The sequence below is a fragment of the Salvia splendens genome, chromosome 5 (genome assembly GCF_004379255.2).
Source record: "Salvia splendens isolate huo1 chromosome 5, SspV2, whole genome shotgun sequence".
Lineage (NCBI taxonomy): Eukaryota > Viridiplantae > Streptophyta > Magnoliopsida > Lamiales > Lamiaceae > Salvia > Salvia splendens.
Window position 1 is genome coordinate 18,869,104 of NC_056036.1, and position 13,696 is coordinate 18,882,799.

Here is a 13,696-nt window from a genome sequence, read left to right on the forward strand (position 1 = left end):
AACTTTACTTCCACCAAAATACTAGTCTGTTACAAAATAGTCTGTACCATACAAATCATACTATTCATATCATCACTGACACAAATTGTTCAACCCATCCGAAACAAACCAACGTTAATAAGTAAAGGCCATCAATCTTGATCACCGCGGCGGCCGCATCTCTGAGGATGAGTCCTTGTCCGACTGCTTGGTCTCGGATTCGAAACATTAGGCTGCAACAATTAATAGTGTAGTAAGTATACATGCTTAAGCACTGTGAGAAGATTGTCCCATCTGCTTTAACATAAATTCACAAATTAACACCATGCATACAATCATAAATCACAACTCAATTACAATAGGTTAGGTATGCACTAACCTCAGCCACGCTATCAACAGGGTCTACAATTGCATCGGTTTCATGATGCCCAATCTGAACAAATTATGAAATCACATATGAATACCAAACATAAACAACAAATCACAAACATGTACCACCGTCGTGTACTAACCTCTGCATGGCTAACCTGTTTACAAGTGTCTTCAACCTCAGCCTCAGGTTGTATACCGTGTTCACCATGGCTAACCTGTTCATTAACGTCTTCAACCTCAACCTCAACCTCAACCTCATGTTGTACACCGTGTTCACCATGGCTAACCTGTTCATTAACGTCTTCAACCTCAACCTCAACCTCAACCTCAACCTCATGTTGTACACCGTGTTCACCATGGCTAACTTGTTCATTAACGTCTTCTACCTCAACCTCAACTCCACATTCGCATTCATGGACATCTCCTTGTCCAACAACACCAACCACTGGTTCATTCCCTTCAACATCAAACACAACAGCTTCTGCTTGCTCTGCACTACATGATGCAAATGCATCCATCAAATTCTTACGGGCAGCCTCCTCTTGCCTCTTCCATTCGCGATGTTTGTCTTCTAAACTCGTGGTCAAATACTCTTCAAACTCAAGATCCCTAGGGTACCACTCAAGCAACAGTAATGGTGTCGATGGTTTCCTCTGCTCCTCCTGGTGTTGTTTCTTCCTTTTCGGTTTACTCTTCGGCACAATTGGGTTCGGTTCGTCAAGTTCTTCAATGACCACAGTGGGTTTTTTACTAGCATTCACAAATTTTAGCAACTCCAACGCTTCTTCTTTCGCTTCTTCAGCAAGGCGGCCGCCTGTGTTATCTCGACAACATATATGTGAACTAGCTTTGTGCTAGTAGCCGCGACTTTGAGAAAAGGACCCAGATGTGCATCGTCAATTATGGGCAGCAATGAGCCTCCTATTTCCACGCCACTACAACCAGCACTGTACGTTAGATGAACGTAATAGAACTCACATATGAGGTTCCTATTGTAACCCAACCGCACTACCATGCCTGCCAGATCTACGAAATCGAACTGACGAATCCAACAATAGTCAAACAATGTCAATTGCCCCCCAACATACTTCTTCTTTCCATTGATTTCGAAGATTGACTCTCCGTGATGAAAACCGACGGAAAACATCCTGGGATGGTCCCCTGTTATGGTTTGTACAGAGTTAGCAAACGTCCAAATTTAAACCAACTTTTTTCACATATAAAGTCCTAAATCACAGTCCAAACAATTTCCCAAACGAGGACATCAAAACAGTTTCACAAATCAACCAATTTTCGGAGCCCTAAATCACAATCAAAAACCTTGAAACCAATTTTAAATTTGAACTTACTATATTCTTCTTCCGGATAGAAGAAATCAAGCAGAGGATCGCGAATGCTCCACGTTTCTGGGTCTACGTCGATTATCTCCGGTCCCCGACCCCTTCTACTGTGTCTAGGTGATGCCGGAGGTGATTGTGACGAAGACGATGGCGTCGCCGGCTTCTTTTTTCGCCTAGAAGAACTACGAGCGGAGGACGCTCCAGCAGCACTTCGTCTCCGTTTTGGAGCCATTAATGAAAAGGATTAAAATGGCGTGAAAGGCAGAGGCGATAGGCAGAGGCTAATTATTTTGGCGAAATGGCAAATTGATGAAGTGAAGGTGGAATTGGAGGGAAAAAATATAGAGAAGCCTGGCGAAATGTTTTGGAATGGCAAAAATTTGTGAAATTTCAATGCAGGTCCGATTGCAATTCATGCGTGTGAAAATAATAGGGGACAACAAGCAATGCAACCTGTCACACCAATTGCAATTCGATGTCCCGTCAACAGTGCTGCAGCTGACACAGCACTGACGGCCATGCAAAAGCCCGATTTTGCCCTTACAGGCCCTGATGGTCTAATGGTCCGAAAAAACACAATTTGTGATTATATGTTTTGTCAGATCCCTGTGGTGGTATTTTTAAAAGTTAGGGGCCTCTGATGTTACAAGGCGAAAAGTCACCTTTGGTGCAGTTCACTCAATATAAATTCTATATATTATACAAATTCCAAACTATGATCTGTGCTGTTAGAAAATGTCAAGGATGACAAAATATCATTAACAAAAAAATATCAACACAATGTCAACGGTTGATTGACATCAAAATTTTGAAATAACGGTTGATTGACATCAAAATTTTGAAATTTTACAATGTGTTGACACTGTGTTGAGAAATTAGAGTTTTGAAATTTTACAATGTGTTGACAATGCATGGTCCTTTGATGTCACAATTCAGTGTTTTAATCACATTTATCTCCACATGATCCGCTATTTTCAGCGGTTTTAATGAATAAGGGTAGTTAAGTCTAACATAGGATTTCATTCATGCGATTCATTTCTTATTTTTAGCATATAATCACAAAATCAGTATGGACATCAATTTAATCTCTTCTAAACTAACAGAAATTTTATGTTTCACATAACCTTTTTATTTAAATTAGTGCTATTAAATTAGTTACTAACAAAATCCTAATTCCATAGGTTCATATAAAAAATTTGCATGACCCTTATAAAGATGATGTTTTTTAAAAATATAGTGATTTAGAGTGATGATATTGTGTCGATGTATAGTTGATATTATAACATAGAGTTGATGGTATTGTACATATTGTTGGGTTCATGACATTGTTATTTTGTGTTGATAGAAGTGAAAATATTGTGATATTAAGTTGATAATGTTGCAGCGTTGGGTTAGATGATATTACGAAATAGAGTTGATGTTGTTGCAATGTTGGATGGATGATATTGTGACATATGATCGATGATATTGTTTTATTGTGTTGATGATATTGTGTTGTTGTGTTAATGATATAGATGTAAATCAAATAATTTTAATTCTACTTTAAAATTTTTTATATTTTTTATATTAAAATCATCTATCAATTAATCATTAAAGTTTATTTTTATATATTGGTTGATAGATGTACATGTGGAGTGAAGGCATACAATGAGTCAAACATGATCTGGGCTTCGCGTGGGTACCTTGTAAGCCTCAATCGGAGCTCGGATGAAGAAGTTATGGCCATTTGATGAAGGCTGCGCGAAGCAGTGCGAACCCGGTGAAAACGCCCAGGCCGGACGTTTTTGGATTTAAAAACGCCCGAGTTGGCATAAAAAACGCCATGGTTGGCACCATTTCTCCTAGGTCGGGCGTTTTCTCAGAAACTGTCGAATTTCAGAGCATCCGCAATGGGGCGGACGATAGGCCGCCCGATACCTCGGGCGCGCCATCGTCCGCCCACTGTGGGTGCGCGGACGATGCCCTATGCATCGTCCGCGCCCTATAGATCGTCCGCGCCATCGTCCACCCACTGTGGGCGACGCGGACGATACAATGCGTTTTTGTTTTTTTTTAATTTTTTAATTCCGAAAAATTTATTTATATAAATACCCCCTACCCCACCTTCATTTGTAACCTTTCCATTCACTTTTCCACACTCAAATTACATTATAAAATGGATTCCGGTGAATACTCAAGTCCGAATATTCCGATGTTTGGGGGTGGTGCACGTTGGCCGGGTACAGGCCCTGACGAATATCGGCCGTTCGACTCCAACACGCAGTACGATCCCGAATTCAGTATGGATTCGTACGGTCTGTCTGACATGGAGCCGTCTCCAACTCGCCCCGCCGCCCCTTCCCGCCACGCCGCCGCCCCCCCCAGAAATAAGCGGAACCGGCACCGGGCGTACAAGGTGCCACCTCCAGAAACGAATGAAGAGTACGCCCCCGGGAGGACAAACTACCAACCGGATGAAACCTTTGTCTTGGCGAGGTGTTGGGTGGATATTTCGGAGGACCCGGTATTCGCGAACAACCAAAAGCAGGTTGCGTACTAGGAGCGCATCGCAGAGCGCTACAATGAGGCGAAGCCGCCGAGCGCGTACAAGCACCATAGGGAGCAGCTCCGCAAGCACTGGGACCAGGTGAAGAAGCAAGTCAACCTGTTCTCGGCGGAGTACGAGAAATGCTCGAGGGAGCAGGAAATGCGCGATAGAGCGTTGTTGTCGTACCAATCAATGTACGACAACTTCAAGCATTTCAACATCTGGGCGCTCTTGAAGGACAAGTAGAAGTTCCAGGGCGGAATTCTGCCATCGGCTGCGCCAAAGAGGACGAGGACCACCGAAGCCGGTGCTTACACAAGCAGCGAAAGCGGCGCATATCCGGTGGACCTCAACCGGACGATGTACGAGGAGAAGGAGAGTTCTTGCACACCGGTGTCTTCCCGACCTCCCATTGGCGTCAAGGCTGCGAAGAACAAGGGGAAGGCGAAGGCGACATCCTCCTCGCAAGCCGCGGCCGCCCCCCATCGCCGACCCCGACCCCGGCGGCACTTGCCTACGCGGAGTTGGCAGCGGCCGCCAACCGAGGACGTTGTTGGACACACACAACGCCCTCATGCAATGTCAGGACCCGGCTAAAGCCGAATACCTCCAGGGGATGATCGATGAGTTGCGCCGCAAGTTGTGACTTTTGTAGAGTAGTCAACTTTTTTTTTAATTTCTAACTCGTGTAAAACTTTTTTTTAATCAATGTAGGATTTGTCGTTTTTAATTAATCGGGGTATTTTTTTAATTATTTTGCATTGACATATTTGAAAATATTTAAATTAATTAACAAAACAATAGTGAAACTTATAGGGCGGCCTTTAGGGCGGCTTATAGGGCGCCCCACTGCAGGTGGAAGGGTAGGAGGATAAAATGCTGACGTGGCGGTGCATAGGGCGGGCTTTAGGGCGCCCCACTGCTAATGCTCTCAGTTTTCAAATAGGTTTCTGGAGCAGTTTTTGGGGATATTCAGACTTCCTTGGACGAAAAGAGAGAAAGAGAGGAAGAAGAAGATAATGAAGAAATTCCGGCCAACATTCTGACTATCCGTTTCCAAATCTCAATTCCACTCAACGAGAGCATGCTTCCTATAGTTTTGATTGTGATATCCATGTGTTTAGGCTAAACTCTCAATGTTGCTCCAAGTTGTGATTTAGACTTGTTTGAATGTATCTACACCTTTGAATTCACGTTTTGACATCATTGATGTGTTTAATGTTAGTTTCTATCACTTTAGAGGCCTCTATCGTTATAGATGTTTAATCCTTGTTTATCTTCACTTTAACATAGACTTGGATGGACTAATCAATTGATGTGTTGTTGAATTTGAATTGTTGAGAGGATAATTTGACAACGGATTAGGAAAGTTTATATAGTAGATGATCTTTTATTCCCACGCTTCCGCATGAATTTAATATCTTTGAAAGTTAGTTCATGGAACAAGTGTTCAGCTGACTGTGAACTATAAGTCACAAACATGTTCAGTGCACACGATTAGGTTGATTAATTAATCCCAAAATATGTGTTTTTGATGTTGGTGTACAATGATACAAGTCTAATGAGCAACTTGGAGTGACATGTCTTTTCGTTTGAGAAAATCGCCAATAGTTAATCTTTTAGTTAGTTTGTCAACAACTTTTAAAATTAAAAATCAAATCTTTGTATGTTTTTATATGCTTTTAAGTGTAAACAATCTTTCACCTCTCTGTGGATCGACACTCTTTTACTGCAACTACATCTGTACTCTTGCAGAAAGGTTGCAATTTTAAAGTTATTTTGTAGACTTTGTATTATTAAGTTTAATGTGTGAACTGAATTTGAAACTTGAAAATTACACATTGACACATGGTTGATGATATTTTGTTGTTTTGTTAATGATACTGCAATAACGTGTCGATAATATTGTGTTACTATGTCGATTATATATTGTCATAGAAGGTTGATGATGTTGTGATATTGTGTTGACCATATTATGACATAGGAGGTGATAATATTGTGTAGTTGTGTTGATGATATAGTGTTGCTTTGTTAATGATATTGTAAAAATATATTATAAAAAAAAAATTCATGTGAATATATGCAATTAGGAGAATCCTCGTAAAATTGCACTTTATTTTAATTATGTGTTGTGAAGAAATAATTTAAATTTAAAGAGTTATATTTGAGATAATTTTAGGATAGAAAAATTAGTTAGCTTTAATTCATTATATAATATAATTAACTGCCTAATATTTTTTTTAATCTGAACAAAACGCCCTCATAATAATATTGAAATCCGCTTATATTAAATCAAAACCATTAATTTTCAAATGAGATAAATTAGTAGTTCTGTTTTCAAGGGAATATTTTTAGCATAATGCGACACTACAATTATGTACACTTATCTTTATTCAAATTATACATATTTGTAGTGTAGGTTAGTTGTGTGTCAAATTACGTCAATCATGCTATGATATTCCAAGTGTGAAATATCGAAAATAAGAAGAGGCATAACTGTATTTCAACATAAGCATTATTCATATGACAACTCTCACCAATACCACAAGTTGATTGGCAAGGTTGGTGTGTGTGTGGAAACACCCCATGTGCCTCCAATAATTAACTTTTTATTTTATGTACCAACTGAATTTTAAATGATCAAAAAACATTAAAAGAAAAAGAACTACACCATACTTGTATAAAACAAAACATGGGAATGCATTATCAATTTAAGAATATGCTAACAACGGCAAAAAAAAAATATAAGAATATGCTACAGCGACAAATATAATACTCCCTCCATCCCCAAAGTATATGAACATTTGGTTTGGTATGTGTTTTAATGTATAATTGGAAAAGTAAGAGAGATAGAAAAAAAAATAGTTAAAGTATTATTAGTGGGAAATGGATCACACCTCATTAGAGAGAAAAAACTTTCTAAAATAAGAAAGTTATGTTGGAGATATAGCTATAAAAAGAACACTAACCAGGCGTAATACAACCCGAGAGAAAATCGAAGAAGGAAAAACAGAAACGAAAATTACAATGAGAAATTCGAAACTGTAAAGATGAACTTAGCCGAGTCGAGGAAGGCCTCTTTCCGCAAGACGAGATACGCCCCGGTAGTGTTCTCGGTTTTGGCTCGTCGTCCCCAAAGATAAAACGGCTACGTCTCGTTCGTTGCAACACCGCGAATGGCTAGCTTATTTATAGGCCAAGCCACCATGCAGGGTCAACCAAGCCATAAAGTCTCATCATGACTCATTCGTAACCGTCGGAGGTTACAAGCTTGTGGCAGGAGTGTGCCTTTCGTGTGTGGAGCGTGTGGATTTCTCACGTGGCAGCCGTGTAGGCTTTAACTGTGCCACACTTGACGATGTGTCAAGCCACTTGGATTGCTGACTCAGCGGTGGTCTAAAAAGATTACTACGGGTCCAGACCCGAGCCCAAAGACCACCCAAAGACCAATTGCCAAGATCCAAGTCCAAGTCCAAGTCAAAGATCGAGGCCCGAGGCCGGCGACCGCGGGCTCGGGCGGGCGGCGGCGGCGCGCGCGTGTGCTCGCGTGTGGGCTCTTTCACCCATCTTGGTCCACTATAATTATTAAGTAACATTAAGTCACTTAATTTAAGCACATTAAAAGATGTGTCACTTCTCCTATGTGGGATAATTGACACTAGTTAATTATTCCCTAAGCTCAAACTCCAAGCTTTAGTTAAAAGCTAATTATGCCCAACTTTTACTCACCGGAAATCGGATTTGAGAAAGTGAATATACTACATTTATCTACGTAAAATGTAGATCGATGCTAAATCATTTAATTTCACAAAATTAAATGTCTCGTCACATTTATTATTTGGTCAAAATCCATTGATTGGCATATTTTATTTCATGATTTCTACAATCCCCACATGAGTGGAAATAGCCAAATGCATATGCATGCAGACACAAGCTCAACCCTCATGAGATATGTAAGTATTAGGATAGGTAGTTTGCGGCTTTGAACCATCCATAGTCAACATCATCGGACACACCGGCGGACTAGTAGCACGATGCTTTGAACTATTCCTCCATCGCGTGCATCGAGACAATGCAGCGGCCACACTTCACACTTAAACACCTCAACCTCATCCGTTCTCACGTTTTGTGTCCATTTCGGCCTTGGACACCACTTTGGGTTCATAAGTGCTTAATATGAAGCGGTCACACTTCACACTTACATAGATGATTCCTATTTGAGTATATTGCCCTACTGTATCTCCTTGAGAAGTCCATCTCTTAGAGATCTTTAGGATTTATTAAAGGTCATAGACTTAGCCTCACCACTAGGCAAGCTTAGCAACACTCTTTTGTTGTCTGTGGAATAGATTTAAGTGAGTGTTTCACACGAACTCTCATAGCTTAGTTTTCCCATTGAACCAAGTTCTTGGGATCTCCAGTCATCGAGGTTGGGTTACCACTATGATCATTCCTTAGTTTGTGGATTTCAGTCTCATTCCCTCTAGCAGTTTGTTCATTTGATCACGGTTTAACCCTTTGGTTAACGGATCCGCTAGATTATCTATTGACTTCACATAGTCAATTGTAATCACGCCAGTTGTGATCAAGCGTCTCACGGTGTTATGTCGTCGTCGAATGTGTCGAGACTTCCCGTTGTACAAGCCATTATTCGCCCTTCCAATAGCGGCTTGGCTATCGCAGTGAATCATCACCGGAGGCACAGGTTTAGACCAACATGGAATGTCCTCGAGGAAATTCTTAAGCCACTCGGCTTCCTCACCAGCTTTGTCTAAAGTTATGAATTCGGATTCCATAGTTGATCGGGCTATACAAGTCTGTTTCATGGATTTCCACGAGACAGCAGCACCCCCAATAGTAAAGACATATTTGTTAGTAGAAAGTGAGTCTTTATTATCGGATATCCAGTTCGCATCACATTACCCTTCAAGTACCGGGGGGTATCTTGCAAAATGCAGCCCATGATTTTGAGTATGTTTTAAGTATCTCAAAACCCTTACAAGAGCTTTCCAATGCTCTTTGCTTGGATTACTCGTGTAGCGTGCTAACTTGTTCAAGGCGCAAGCAATATCGGGTCTCGTACAATTAGTCAAGTACATAATGCACCCGATAACCTTCGCATAATCTTCTTGTGCGACAGGTTCGCCTTTATTCTTGCTAAGGTGAACATTTAGCTCTATAGGCGTCTTAGCCGGCGTGTTATCATAAGCATTGAATCTTTTTAGCACTTTCTCCACATAGTGAGATTGTGTTAAGGTGATTTCCTCGGATGTTCTTAGAATCTTCATTCCAAAAATTACATCGGCTAGACCCATGTCCTTCATGTCAAAATTTCTTTTCAACATGGCTTTAGTTTCGTTAATTATTCGGGTGCTACTGCCCATGATTAACATGTCATCAATGTAGAGACATACTATAACATATCCGTTATTAGTATTCTTAATATAGATACACTTGTCACACTCGTTGATTTTAAATTCATTTGATAACATTACACTATCAAATTTTAAGTGCCATTGGAGCGGCGCTTGTTTTAATCCATATAAAGACTTAACCAGTTTGTAGACCTTATTTTCTTGTCCACGTACTATAAAACCTTCAAGTTGTTCCATATAGATCTCATCTTCGAGTTCACCATTTAGAAAGACAGTTTTTATGTCCATTTGGTGAATCTCAAGATTGTGCAATGCAACAATCGCAAAAAGCACTCTTATAGAAGTAATTCTCGTTACAGGTGAGTACGTATCAAAGAAGTCATGTCTTTCCTTTTGTTTAAAACCCTTGACTCCTAATCGGGCCTTATATTTATCAACTGTTCCATCGGCCTTAAATTTCCTTTTAATGACCCATTTACATCCTAGAGGTTTAGCACCTTCGGGAAGATCAACCAACACCCAAGTGTGGTTTAGCAAAATTGAGTCAATTTCGCTTTGAACAGCTTCTCTCAAATGCAGCCCGTCTGGGCCTGCATAGGCTACTTTCAAAGATTTTGGTGTTCTAACCCTATTGCTTCGTCTCGTTACTGCCTCATTTGGATCAGGCCTAGCACGCTTGCGAGATTCGGGCTCTTTATCTAATGACTTAGAGCTCGTTATTTCATCCTCAATTCTTGCTTCAGAATTAGATGCTACATTTTCTTGTTTTTTACAAGGAAATGTATTTTCAAGAAATACAGCATTTCTTGATTCAATTGTTGTTCCAATAGTCTCAGTCGATATTTCAAACTTATGAACAAAAAATCTATATGCACTACTATTAAGTGCATATCTACTGAAGATACAATCAACCAATTTAGGTCCGATTGTAACTTCTTTGGGTGGAGGAACCATCACCTTTGCCAAACACCTCCACACTTTGAGGTATTTGTAGGATGACTTCCTTACTTTCCACAACTCGTAGGGAGTGACATCCTTACCTTTTAGTGGAATTTTATTCAAGATATAGTTAGCTGTCAAAACGGCTTCCCCCCACATGTTATATGGTAATCCTGAACTGAGTAGCAGTGCATTCATCATCTCTTTTAGAGTTCGATTTTTGCGTTCTGCAACCCCATTAGATTGTGGTGAATAGGGAGTAGTTGTTTGATGAATTATGCCACTTGTGTTGCATTGTTCTTCAAACGGGGCTACATATTCGCCTCCTTTATCACTTCGAATCATTTTGATTTTACAACCAAGTTGATTCTCTACTTCGTTCTTGTAATTTTTAAACGCTTCTATTGTTTCATCTTTACTTCTTAAGAGGTAGAGATAGCAATATCTTATGCAATCATCTATGAAAATGATAAAGTACTTTTTACCACCTCTAGTTTGCACCAACTTTAAATCACATACATCCGTGTGGATTAGTTCAAGGGGTTTCGTGTTTCTTTCTACTGAATGAAACGATAACTTGGTCATTTTGGCTTCAAGACAAATTTCACATTTATATTTAGTGTAAACTTCATTTGCCTTTATTGACTCTAGATTTACTAGTCTTTTAATGGCATTTGAACTTACATGTCCCAATCTGCAGTGCCACAAATTTGTACACTCAGTCAAGTAGGAGGAAGTAGATGCTTCATTCTTATTAGCCAATGGCTTTGGAACACGAAGTGTTGCTACACTAAGCTTGAAAAGTCTGTCGGTTACATAACCTTTTCCGAGGGACTTCCCAAACTTATACAATGCAAACCTATTGGATTCAAATATAAGTTTAAAACCCTTATTCACTAGTATTGATCCTGAAACTAGGTTCTTCCGGATGTCCGGAACGTGCAGCGCATCCTTCAAGGTGATTGAGATGCCAGACGTCATCTTGAGGATTACATCACCAATTCCGAGGACTTTAGACGAAGCTTGATTACCCATGTTAATCTTTTTCCCTTCAACGTTGTTGTAGGTTGAGAACATACTCCTATCTGCACAAACATGTGCAGTAGTGTCGGTATCAATATACCAGCCACCCTTGTTGTTAACAATGTTGACTTCTTCGGTGATCACAACGATGAGGTCGCTTTCATCCCAGTCATTGAATTCTTTCTCAATGACGTGGGCAGCCGGCTTTTTCTTCTTGCTGCGGCAGTCCTTTGCAAAGTGGCCCGGTTTGCCACATTTGTAGCAGTCGCCTTCAAACTTCTTTGTAGGCTGCTTTCCCTTTCCTTTGTCACTTGGACAATTTGGGCGAGGGCGTTTGTTGGAGGGACCACCCCGCACCAACAGGTTGGCTTTTTCTTCTCAACGACGTGGGCAGCCGGCTTTTTCTTCTCAACGACGAAGCTTGATTACCCATGTTAATCTTTCTCCCTTCAACGTTGTTGTAGGTTGAGAACATACTCCTATCTGCACAAACATGTGCAGTAGTGTCGGTATCAATATACCAGCCACCCTTGTTGTTAACAATGTTGACTTCTTCGGTGATCACAACGATGAGGTCGCTTTCATCCCAGTCATTGAATTCCTTCTCAACGACGTGGGCAGCCGGCTTTTTCTTCTTGTTGCGGCAGTCCTTTGCAAAGTGGCCCGGTTTGCCACATTTGTAGCAGTCGCCTTCAAACTTCTTTGTAGGCTGCTTTCCCTTTCCTTTGTCACTTGGACAATTTGGGCGATGGCGTTTGTTGGAGGGACCGCCCCGCTCCAATAGGTTGGCTTTTGCATCAAAAGAGCCCTTAGCTTTTTGATCGATTTTTCGCACGTCTGCCTCAATGCGCAACTTCACGATCAAGTCTTCAAAAGTCATCTCCTTTCGCTTGTGCTTGAGGTAGCTTTTGAAGTCCCTCCAGCTAGGTGGAAGCTTCTCAATGGTCGTGCCTGTTGTAAAGTTGTCGGGCAACGCCATTCCTTCGGCAGCAAGTTCATGGATGATCATTTGGAACTCTTTAACTTGTTCTATGACTGGTCTTGTATCGACCATTTTGTAGTCAAGGAACTTAGTTATTACAAACTTCTTATTTCCCGCATTATCACTGCGGTACTTTCTCTCCAGGTTTTTCCACACTTGCCTAGAGGTGTTTACAACTGAGTATACATTGTACAAACTATCATCTAAAGCATTTAAAATAAAGTTTTTACAAAGGTAATCTCATCTGCGACATGCATCATAGTGGGCCATGACCTTGATGTCCGTCTCTTGGTAACTTGGCACAGGCGGCTCGTCTTCTGTGAGGAAGTTCACGACGCCCAATGTTGTTAAGTAGAACAACATCTTTTGGTGCCACCTCTTGAAGTCCGAACCTCCAAACTTTGGCGGCTTCTCGGTGGGTGGCATCATTCTTGGTGCCATTGGTGCCGGATTGACCCCATGGAAGGAGCCTATCCCGCTGCCCCCGTAGGAGCCAACAGTTGGGTTGGGCATAGTGCCCCCCACATTCGTGTTGATCTCGAAAGATCCAACACTAGTATTGAGCCCGAAGATACCAACACTCGATCCATTAAAGGATCTGAAGGAACCACTAAAAGTGGAACCAACCGAACTACCGAAGGTGGAACCAGTGGACGCCCCAAAAGGGTTGTCCGAAACCCATGGGACAGTTGATGAGGCGGCTGAGAAGCCAGGGGTCGGCATCATCGAGATGGTGGATGCATTGGCAGATGCACCGGCTGATGGAGTGGAGAAAGGGACCGTGGCGTTGGTGGCCGGAACAGTGGAAGCGGCGGTGGCCGGAGTGGTGGCAGCGGTGGTGTTGACGTTGGTCGACATTTCCAGCAAAGGATTAAGTTTCAAAAGGTTTTATTTCATTTTCGTAAAGTCTAAGGTCTTCTGTAACGGTTATCTCGTCTTGCGATTGTTGGAGATATAGCTATAAAAAAACACTAACCGGGCGTAATACAACCCGAGAGAAGATCGAAAAAGGAAAAAACAGAAATGAAAATTACAATGAGAAATTCAAAACTGTAAAGATGAACTTAGCCGAGTCGAGGAAGGCCTCTTTCCGCAAGACGAGATACGCCCCGATAGTGTTTTCGGTTTTGGCGCGTCGTCCCCAAAGATAAAACGGCTA